Source organism: Hylobates moloch, unplaced genomic scaffold (assembly GCF_009828535.3).
Source record: "Hylobates moloch isolate HMO894 unplaced genomic scaffold, HMol_V3 SCAFFOLD_8, whole genome shotgun sequence".
Taxonomy (NCBI): Eukaryota; Metazoa; Chordata; class Mammalia; order Primates; family Hylobatidae; genus Hylobates; species Hylobates moloch.
In genome coordinates, this window is record NW_026652283.1 from 120,176,820 (window position 1) to 120,187,894 (window position 11,075).

Below are 11,075 nucleotides of genomic sequence, written 5' to 3' on the forward strand. Positions count from 1 at the left end.
CCAAGCTCCTGAAAGTTCTGATTGGCCAATGCTTTGTGGGGTTGAGATTTTTCTCCCAATTTTTCTCCCAGAGAGTTTAATTTTTCCCTAGCATAGGCACCCTCTGTGCTGTCCTTAGGGAAAAGAGCTGTTGTCAAAATCTCTGCTCAAGGAAGAATCTTGTAGATTTTATTACGCTATAAATTGTTGCATGGCACCTCGAGAAAGAATTTATCTCAACTCTTCTGTAGGATAAGGGGATAGAAGTGCAGGATAACTCTTGTGGTGGGGGCTGAGAGTAAGCTGTGTAGCTAGGGATACGAAGGCCCCTACTTCCCTAGGCCTGCTTTGGTAGATATCATAAAAATGTGACAAGGCTGCAAGCCCTGCTTTGAGCTGTTTAAACAGCAGAGCTGGAAAAGGGGCCAGTGGATCTACTCCGGTACCTGGGAGGGCAATGGAGACCACCAGTCCCCAGCATGGTAGAAGGCCACATTCACCGAGTACTTTCCAAGTGCCGATTACTGTGATCAGTTTCCTTTCCTTTCCCTCCCTCCCTCCCTTCCTCTCTCTCTCTCTCTCTTTCTTTCTTCTTTCCTTCTGTCTCTCGTTTTCTCTTTGCCTCTTTCCTTCTTTCTCAGGATCTTGCTCTGTTGCCCAGGCATGCAGCGGCATGATCACAGCTTAGTGCAGCCTCAACCTGTAAGACTCAAGCGATCCTCCCCCATCAGCCTCCTGAGTAATGGGGACTATGGGTGCACAACACTACACCTGACTAATTTTTTGATTTTCTGTAGAGACAAGGTCTTGCTTTGTTACCCAAGCTTGTCTCCAAACACTGGGCTCAAGCAATCCTCTGGACTTGACCTTCCACAGTGCTGGGATTACAGGCGTGAGCCACCACTCCCAGCCTGTGATAACAGTTTCTTACTACTGCTACTACCACTGTCATCACTACTATTACCAACACATAAGTACCTAGACACGTCGTCTCACATAATCCCCACAAGAAGCCCATGAGGTTCACGTGCTTACTGTACAGATAAGGAGAAAGTAGTTTAGGGAATTATATCACTTGGTCAAGGTCATGTGATGTGATTGCAGAGGAGCCACTTTTAACCCCTCCTCTACATTCCTGATGTTTTCAGTGCATGGTGGTAGTTCAGGCTCACAACAGCTCCATCCCCATTCTTAGAGATAAGGAAATAAAATGGAGGCCTAGAGAGCTCAGGAGGTGTTTCCTACAGTGATGCCTCTGAAGTGATAACACCAAGATTCACGCCCAGGTCTACCTAATGCAGAGAACAGTGGCCTGGCTGGGGAAGACCTTTAATTGTTGGAGAGCTGTTGATCTTCAAGGCAACAATAAACATTGGCTGAAGACTGTTTGATTCAGACCCTGATATAGGATCTTGCCTGGTGCCACCTTAGACTGGAGCTAACATCACCCAAACCCTGGCTGCAGTTGTGCAGACAGGACTCTCATACCTTAAGCCAAAGTACAAATTCAGACAACATAATTGAATGACAAAATGCATGGCTGAGGCAACAATGGGTGGTCAGGAGGGGCAGAAAAAAATCAATGTGAGTCAGTGGTTGGGGAAGGTTTCCTGGAGAAATAGGATTTGAGATGCGTAGAAAATATGGGTGATATTTGAGGAAGCAAAGATTATTTAATATGCATCTTTTTCTCCATTATCTGCAAATGTTTTCAATGGGCTAAACATGATGGGGGAGGCTAAAATAGGAAATTCATTTTCTAGCTGTAAATGGCTGATAGTCTAGTCAGTGAAATAGGACCTACAGGAAATAGCGATGGTAAATACTAGCCAGTATCCAGTTAATGGCTAAGTTAGGTTCTATTCTCTCTGAGTACAGCGGAGTTTCAGAGGTCAGTAAGGGGTAGGGTGGTCAGGAAAGGATGCAGGAGGAAGGACTTGAGACATGCCTTGGAGGACGCAGCAGTGAAATGGAGGATATAAAGTCAGTAAATGCACAGAACAGGGAGAGAACGTGGGTGCTCATGGGCTGGTGCGCAGTGGAGCCATCAGGGATGGTGACAAACCTCAGAGACATCTTCCATATTTGGGGGCTGGGATAAACTGAGTCCCTTAAAGCTACCCAAATAATTTGGAATTAAGGTTGCTATCCTATGACTTAAACTATAAAACATGCATATAGCGGATAAAAGCAAGAGAGGCCAAATCATCTAAGAGGAAATGCCTCCAGCCTTATGAAAAGTTAGAAGTGGCCATATTCTTTCTTTAGAGATGAAGAAATGACATCAGAAAAAGAGATAGCTCCCAAACTAGGAACCCCATGGGGTGAACATTGACTATGCTCATCTCAGCACTATCCAGGAAGAATGGATCCAAACCCAGTTGTCCATTCCGAGTGGCTGGTCTATGTCTTGCTTCTAATCATACCAGCCTCTGTGAGCACCACTAAGGTGGGTTCTTCCCCGGTACAGGCCTCTATTCCCCCGACAAATGAGGTGGCTAAACCTCCAAAAGTGATGTTCAGGCCCAGGCTGTGGCAAAACCACCCAATACAGCCACTCCATGGAGATGTGTTTGTCAGCTGCTGGCTTCCCCACGTGACCCCTGGGCTGTTGCACATCCCTCACCGGTTATGCACTGCATACTCTAGGGGGTCATCACCTAGCACCCCATGCACAAATGCACTGGCAACCTACGCAGCCTCTTCTATGAGTTCCCATTTAAGCATCAATGAATATACTCCAAAGGTCCTCCGCCATTCCTAGTGCTAGGAAGCAAGGAGACTTAAATCAGGGCCTACTTTTGGCCCGCCTTGGGCTCCAGCAGCTGCAGGGGTGCAGCCCCTGGCCTCAGGAACCACACATAGAGGGGGAGTGATTCCCCTTCACTACCATCATGGGGCGGCATACTTGGCATTCCCATGCTATCTTTCACACAGCTCCAGGTTCTGGCAGCTGTCAGAATATCATCAGCCTCCCCGGCCTAACACACGAAATGCATAAGATTGTGGAACCAGCTACCGGAGATAATTTAAAACTCCAGGCTGTGGTTTTTCTGACCCAACATTGACCTGATTTTGAAGACAGTTTTATTTCCTTGATGGTGAATTTCATGCCAGAAAATTCTTCTGTTTTGTAAATAACTGGCCAATCCTTCTGGGCAGATAGGGGCTCCTAGTGTCAAGGCTTAAGTCACAGTCCCAGGTATCTTGAATGAGGATAGGCACCTGACTAAGAGCAAGTGAGTACTGAGAGCGCTGGGGTTTCTGCAGAAGATGAGGTTCCGTGAAATCTCTCTCTCCGGGTGATATGGTTTGGTTTTGTCTCTACCCAAATCTCATCTTGAATTGTAGCTCCCATAATTCCTTCGTGTTGTGGGAGGGACCCAGTGAGAGACAATTGAATCATGGGGGCAGTTTCCTCCATACTGTTCTCGTGGCGGTGAATCACTCTCACGATATCTGATGGTTTTATAAGAGGAAACCCCTTTCTCTTGGCTCTCACTCTTCTCTTGTCTGCCGCCATGTGAGACCTTCCTTTCACTTTCCACCATAATTGTGAGGCCTCCCCAGTCATGTGGAATCGTGAGTCCATTAAACCTCTTTCTTTTGTAAATTGCCCAGTCTTTGGTATGCCTTTATCAGCAGTGTGAAAATGGACTAATATAACAGGTGAGTCCATGGCGGCCTCATTAGTGATGCTTTCTCTCAGTGGAAGGAAGCCAGGTGCTCTCCCAGGCTGGATAGTCCAGCTTGACACAGTAGGGGTCCAAGATCTCTGGAAGAAAGCAGAGGCCGGGAACTTTCAAACAGGGAGGAAAGACTGTGTGTGTGTGTGGGTGTGTGCACGCACGTGCACGCACACATGCACACATTGGAGGATACTTAGAATAAAGAGGGGTAAACGGTTTCCTCGGAATATTGAAGTTGTTTTGGATTTAGGAAGTTCACACATAACACCAATTTTCTCCACCTGAATTCCCAATCCAGAGAGAGGAAGATGCAGGCGGTCCAGTGTTGGAGATCAGCAGGTCAGCTGTGTTACTAACACGCTGATGAGCAGGTGTGGTCTTATACCTGCAGCCTAAGCACTGTGCCAGCACTTTATCCCTATGGACCCTTCCAGTTCCAGGTGAGGCCAGAGCTTACCAGGCTTTCCCCACAGAGCTGGGTCCCTCTGCAGGGATGGAGGCACCAGGATGGGTCGGTGTTGCTTACAGACAGGTCTGGAACAAGAATGAATGAAGAAAAGCTGTGCCACCCAGGCCCAGATTCTTCTCCCAGTCACCAGCCTGATGACTGACTCTCTCCTGAGAGTGTGGGGGTGAATGGAGGCTAAGGTAGGGGAAAGTGCCTTAGAAGAGGTTCTTCCTCATGGAAGCACACATCCGTGGGGAAGAAGTTCTCTTGACCCTTAAGAAGTTCTCTGCCAACATGAAGGAACAACTAGAATCTATATAGCACTATAAGGTTTTCCTCATTTGTGATTGATGTAAACTGACTAGAAATCAGGTGTCTCTAAGAGTATCCCCTAGACTTCCAAGATGTGCACAGGTATTGCTGTTGCAAGGCTTAGTTTATGGACCAAGAGAGGCTTGTATGTCACAATAATGATGTATGAGAATGGGGTCAGAAGAAGAAATGTGCCTACAGGTCAAGAGGGCACCCCCAAAACCTCCCTGGGTTTCTTACATTCCCCGAGTTTTTGACATACTTCTGTCCAGATAGAAATGCAAGCGCCTTGAGAGGAGGGCACGTGTACGATCTTTCTCAGAACTGGCCCCGTTCATCTTTGGTGTGGGTCAGCAATGCCTCCATGATTTTTTTCTCCATCCACATGGGACTGAAAACTGGCAGATCTAGTTATTAACTTGGATTGTTCCTACCAACTCTGACCTTGATGGCTATTGCAACCATTAAATGCGCAGTTGGAAGGTCACCTTGTCCAATCTCCTACCCCTGAAAAATTCCCTCAACAATCCCTTTAGATAGTAACTTACATAGCTTCTGTCCTCCACAAACTCCTTTAGTAACTGTACTGAATCCTGAATTTGTTTTGAGACCATCATCTCCATTAGCTAGATGCTTTGTGGCAGGATTATGTTTAATTTTATCTTAAGCTTAACCAGTGCCTTACTCATTCTTTTAAAATGCCTGTGATATTAAAAAATCTTTCTAAAGTATGTGAGCTCCATATGTGTATTAAAAGAAGAAGTTTAGGCTCTCCCTGCTGAGAATGGCAGTTGGATTAATCTGAGATGGGACTAGGCTAATGAGATGAGGTTGAATATTCAGATGATGGTGGGGGTTGCAGCCGGAAGCCAGATCCAGAACATGGAAGAACAGGTCCAGCTTGCTAAGCCATGGGCAAGAAGAGAAGATGTCCGAGTTGGCAGTGATTTTGCTTATGGCTCAGGGTCAAAAATAGAAGACAGTCAGGGGCCAATAGAGAACAGAGATGTTTCAGGCACCAAATGACCCCTCCTCACTTACAGGGGTTGCAGGGTGGTTGTTACTCTCTAGCGCTCTACCTCCCTTCAAGATCCTGGCACCCTGCTGTATGAGCAGGGGAACCTGGACACAGCCAAAGGCCTTGCAATACCCAACACAACAATTCTGAACATTACAATTCTTAAGCAAAAAGCCCTTATGTATATTTAAGATATTCTGCAAAGTACTTCTATGTGCATAAAAATGGAAGTAAGATATTAAATGGAGTGCACCAACTCATTTAATATACATGGAATGGAATATAAGGTTACTGGCGATCAAGTTATGGAGAGTTTAGTGCAATCATATTTAATCTTATTTTCTGCCCATGTTATGATGACATATAGGAAGACTGGGAAGCTCTTTTTGCAAGTCTTTACCCAGATCTAGAAAATGCTACTCTCCCTGATTAAGTAGATGAGATTGGTCTTGCCTCTCGGTGTGACATTGGAGGGTATCCAGGCAATAGAACTGAACGTGACTTTAGGAAATGAAGACTCTCTCTGAGTCTTGTTTACTTCTGAACTCCGGTGGCTTAAGCATCAACCAGAGTAGAATAAACATACATGTGGAAATTGTATCTGTGAATTGCACTGTAGCCAGTATTTCCATCTCTTGCTCTTTGCCCTTTAATATAGTTGAAATGTCCCAGTATGAGCTAGAAAAAAAGTCTGTGTTTTTCAATGAAATCCAATTGCATGGACATTATCATGTCCATAAATCTTCCAAATTTAGTCCTCTGGAATTTTCCTAGATTGAAATCAAATACTCACACTTCTGCCTGGCTCTCAAGTTCCAAGTCAGCAGTATCTCTCAGTGCACACAGCCTGTATGTGACACTTTTGCGGGAGGTTATCACAATATAAGGATGGTCTGAGTACTCAGAGCTTATCTAATCAGGTTTTCTTGACACTTGTTTTATTGTGTTCAAATCTCACAGGCTGATCAAGTGACTGGACTGTTTAGTGAGCAGTAAGGAAGGAGAGCTTCCTTGCAAATGCCTGTCCTTGTTTTAAGCCCATTCTCCCACAAGTTAGAGGAGTATTGCCTCATCCAGCCTGACTGATCACTACCTTGGAAACTTGGGCCTTAGTCTTATCTCTCTAGTTTTAGAAAATATTCCTGAATGGGGTAGGTTTTTGGATAAGATGATTCTTAAGGTCCCTTTGTAGACACTAAAATATAATTGCTGCAGCATCTAGCACAATTCCTTCCTGCTCCTTACCACCAAAATAAGTATTTAATTATTGAATAAATGAATGAGTGAGTGAGTGAATAAATGAATAAATAGACAGAATCATCAAGTAACTCTGAGGACATCAAGTCTTCTTCCCAGTTCTGTCCTGGAAAGCTATTTTGCTTTGGATAAAAACTCCTGCAAAAAAAAAAAAAAAGACTCCTGGTGCCAGATATGCTCCTTGGTATGCCAGAGCTCCAGTGGTAGGCAGGCAACCTTATATACTCTTGGGTTTCTCACCACATGGCGATGTAACTGATATCCTTAAAAACAATGGGGTTACCACTTCACACTCATTAGGATGGCTGTTATCAAAAATGGAAATGCACAAGTGTTCGTGAGAATGTGGATACATTGGAAGTATTATGATTGTTGGTGGGGATGCAAAATGGTGCAGCTTCTATGAAACACAGTGGTGGGTCCTCAAAAAGTTACACATAGAATCCAGCAACAACCAGTAAAGGACATAACCAAAACAGAAAACTACAGACCATTATCCCTGATGAACATAGATGCAGAAACCCATAACTAAATGCTAGCTAACCAAATCCAACAATATATCAAAAAGATAACCCACCATGATCAAGTGGGTTTCATACCAAGGATGCAGGGATGGTTTAACATACACAAGTCAATAAATGCGATACACCACATAAACAGAATTAAAAACAAAAGTCACATGATCATCTCAATAGATGCAGAAAAAGCATTTGACAAAATCCAGCAACACTTTATGATTAAAACTCTCAGCAAAATCAGCATAGAAGGGACATAACTCAATGTACTAAAAGCCATCCATGACAAACCCACAGCCAACATAATACTGAACAGGGAAAAGTTGAAAGCATTCCCTCCGAGAACTGGAACAAGACATGGATGCCCACTCTCACCATTTCTATTCAACATAGTACTGGAAGTCCTAGCCATAGCAATCAGACAAGAGAAAGAAATAAAGGAAGTCCAGATTGATAAAGAGGAAGTCAAACTGTTGCTATCTGCTGATGATATGATTGTATATCTAGAAAACCCCAAAGACTGCTCCAAAAGCTCCTAGAACTAATAGAAAAATTCAGCAAAGTCTCAGGATACAAAATTAATGTACACAAATCAGTAGCTCTCCCATACACCAACAGTGACCAAGCTGGGAATAAAACCAAGAACTCAACTCCTTTTATAATAACTGCAAAACAATAAAATACTTAGGAATATATCTAAGCAAGGAGGTGAAAGACCTCTACAAGGAAAACTATAAAACACTGCTGAAAGAAATCACAGATGACACAAACAAATGGAAACACATCCCATACTCATGGATGGGTAGAATCAATATTGTGAAAATGACCATACTACCAAAAGCAATCTACAAATTCAATGCAATTCCCAAAAAAATACCACCATCATTCTTCACAGAACTAGACAAACAATCCTAAAGTTCATATGGAACCAAAAAAGAGCCCACATAGCCAAAAAAAGAGACTAAGCAAAAAGAACAAATCTGAACGCATCACATTGCCTGATTTCAAACTATATTATAAGGCTATAGTCACCAAAACAGTATGGTACTGGCATAAAAATAGGCACACAGACCAATGGAACAGAATAAAGAACCCAGAAGTCAACCCACAGACTTACAGACAACTGATCTTCAACAAAGGAAACAAAAACATTAAGTGGGGAAAGGACACCCTTTTCAACAAATGGTGCTGGGTTAATTGGCAAGCCACATGTAGGAGAATGAAACTGGATCCTCATCTCTCACCTTACACAAAAATCAATTCAAGATGGATCAAGGACTTAAATGTAAGACCTGAAACTATAAAAATTCTAGAGGATAACATTGGAAAAACTCTTCTAGACATTGGCTTAAGCAAGGATTTCATGACCAAGAACCCAAAAGCAAATGCAATAAAAACAAAGATAAATAGCTGGGACTTAATTAAACTAAAGAGCTTTTGCATGGCAAAAGGAACAGTCAGCAGAGTAGACAACTCACAGAGTGGGAGAAAATCTTCACAATCTATACATCTGACAAAGGACTAATATCCAGAATCTACAATGAACTCAAACAAATCAGCAAGAAAAAAAAATAATCTCACCAAAAAGTGGGCTAAGTACATAAATAGACAGTTCTCAAAAGAGGATATACAAATGGCCAACAAACGTGAAAAAATGCTCGGCATCACTAATGACCAGGGAAATGCAAATCAAAGCCACATGTGATACCACTTTACTCCTTCAAGAATGGCCATAATAAAAAAATAATAGATGTTGGCATGGATTCGGTGAAAAGGGAACACTTCTACACTGCTGGTGGGAATGTAAACAAGTACAAACACTGTGGAAAACAGCGTGGAAATTTTTTAAAGAACTAAAAGTAGAACTGCCATTTGATCCAGCAATCCCACTACTGGGTATCTATCCAGAGGAAAAAAAGTCATTATACGAAAAAGACACTTGCACATATATGTTTATAGCAACACGATTCACAATTACAACAATATGGAACCAGCCCAAATGCCCATCAGTCAATGAGTGGGTAAAGGAATTGTGATGTGTGTGTGTGTGTGTGCATATATATATATGCACACACACACACTACTCAGTCACAAAAATGAATGAATTAATGGCATTCACAGCAACCTGAATGGGATTGGAGACTATTATTTTAAGTGAAGTACCTCAGGAATGGAAAACCAAAGATTGTGTACTCTCACGCATAAGTGGGAGTTAAACTCTGAGGATGCAAAGCATAAGAATGACACAGTGGACTTTGCGGACTTGGGGAGAAAGGCTGGGAAGGGAGTGAGGGACAAAATACTACAAAATTGGTTTAGTATATACTGCTCGGGTGATGGATTCACCAAAATCTCACAAATCTCCACTAAAGAACTTACTCATGTAACCAAATACCACCAGTTCCCCAAAAACCTATGGAAACAAAAAAGTTAAAAAAAAAAAAGAATCTAGCAATAACCAATAAACATGTGATTCAGCAACTCCACTTCTAGGGATATACCCAAAAGAATTAAAAGCAGAACTCAGGCCAGGAGCAGTGGCTCACACCTGTAATTCCAGCACTTTGGGAGGCCGAGGCAGGAGGATCGCTTGAGTTCAGGAGCTTGAGACCAGCCTTGGCAACATGGCAAAACATCTTTTCTACCAAAAATACAAAAAAATGGGACAGGCGCAGTGGCTCACGCCTGTAATCCCAGCACTTTGGGAGGCTGAGGCAGGAGGATCACTTGAACCCTGACAGCAGAGGTTGCAGTGAGCCAAGATTGTGTCACTGCACCCCAGCCTGGGTAACAGAGTGAAACTCTGTCAAAAAAAAATTAGCTGGGTGTGGTGGTACACATCTGTAGTCGCAGCTACTCTAGAGGCTGAGGTAGGAAGATGGTTTGAGCCTGGGAGATGGAGGTTGCAGCAAGTGGAGATTGCACTATTACACTCCAGCCTGGGCAAAAGAACCAGATCCTGTCTCAAAAAATAATAATAATAAAAGTGGAACTCAAATAGATATTTGTACACTATGTTCGTAGCAGTATCATCCATAATAGCCAATATATAGAAACAACCGAAATATTCATCAGCGGATGAATAGATACACAAAATGAGTATATATGTATGCAATAAAACATTATCTCACCTTAAGAAGAAAGATTTCTCATACCTGCTACAACATGGATAAATCTTGAAAACATTGTATTACTTGAAATAAACTAACATAAAAGGACAAATATGTACTGTTTCACTCCACCAATGTGAGGTACCTCACAGGCAAATTCTTAGAGACAGAAAGTGTACCATAGGTTACCAGAGTTAGGGGAACAGGACGATGGTGAGTTATTGTTTCATGGGTAGAGTCTTAATTTGGAATGATGAAAAAGTACTGGAGAGGGATCATTGCAATGGTTGTATGACATTGTTAATGCAATTAATGCCCCTGGATGTACATTTAAGAATGGTTCCAGATCTTGCTTCAGCAGCACGTACACTAAAATTGGAATCATACAGAGAAAACTGGCATGGCCCCTGTGCCAGGATGACATGCACATTCGTGAAGCATGCTATATTTAAAAAAAAAAAAAAAGGAAATCAGCTGGGCACAGTGGCTCATGCGTGTAATCCTAGCACTCTGGGAGGCTGAGGTGGGTGGATTACTTGAGGCGGAGTTTGAGACCAGCCTGGCCGACATGGTGAAACCCTGTCTCTATTAAAAATATAAAAATTAGCCAGGCATGGTGGCATATGCCTGTAGTCCCAGCTACTTCGGAGGCTGAGGCAGGATAATCTCTTGAATCCCGGAGTCGTAGGTTGCAGTGAGTCAGCAGAGACCATGCCACTACACTCCAACCTGGGCAACAGAGTGAGA

General features: G+C 42.9%; 1 non-coding gene across 1 annotated transcript; it reads left to right on the plus strand.

The window, feature by feature from the left end:
* The first annotated feature begins 10,677 nt into the window (after positions 1 to 10,677).
* On the plus strand, positions 10,678 to 10,780 carry LOC116473944 (U6 spliceosomal RNA). The gene has a single exon (XR_004249505.1). It is a non-coding gene; the product is annotated as a U6 spliceosomal RNA (small nuclear RNA).
* The last annotated feature ends 295 nt before the right edge of the window (positions 10,781 to 11,075 follow it).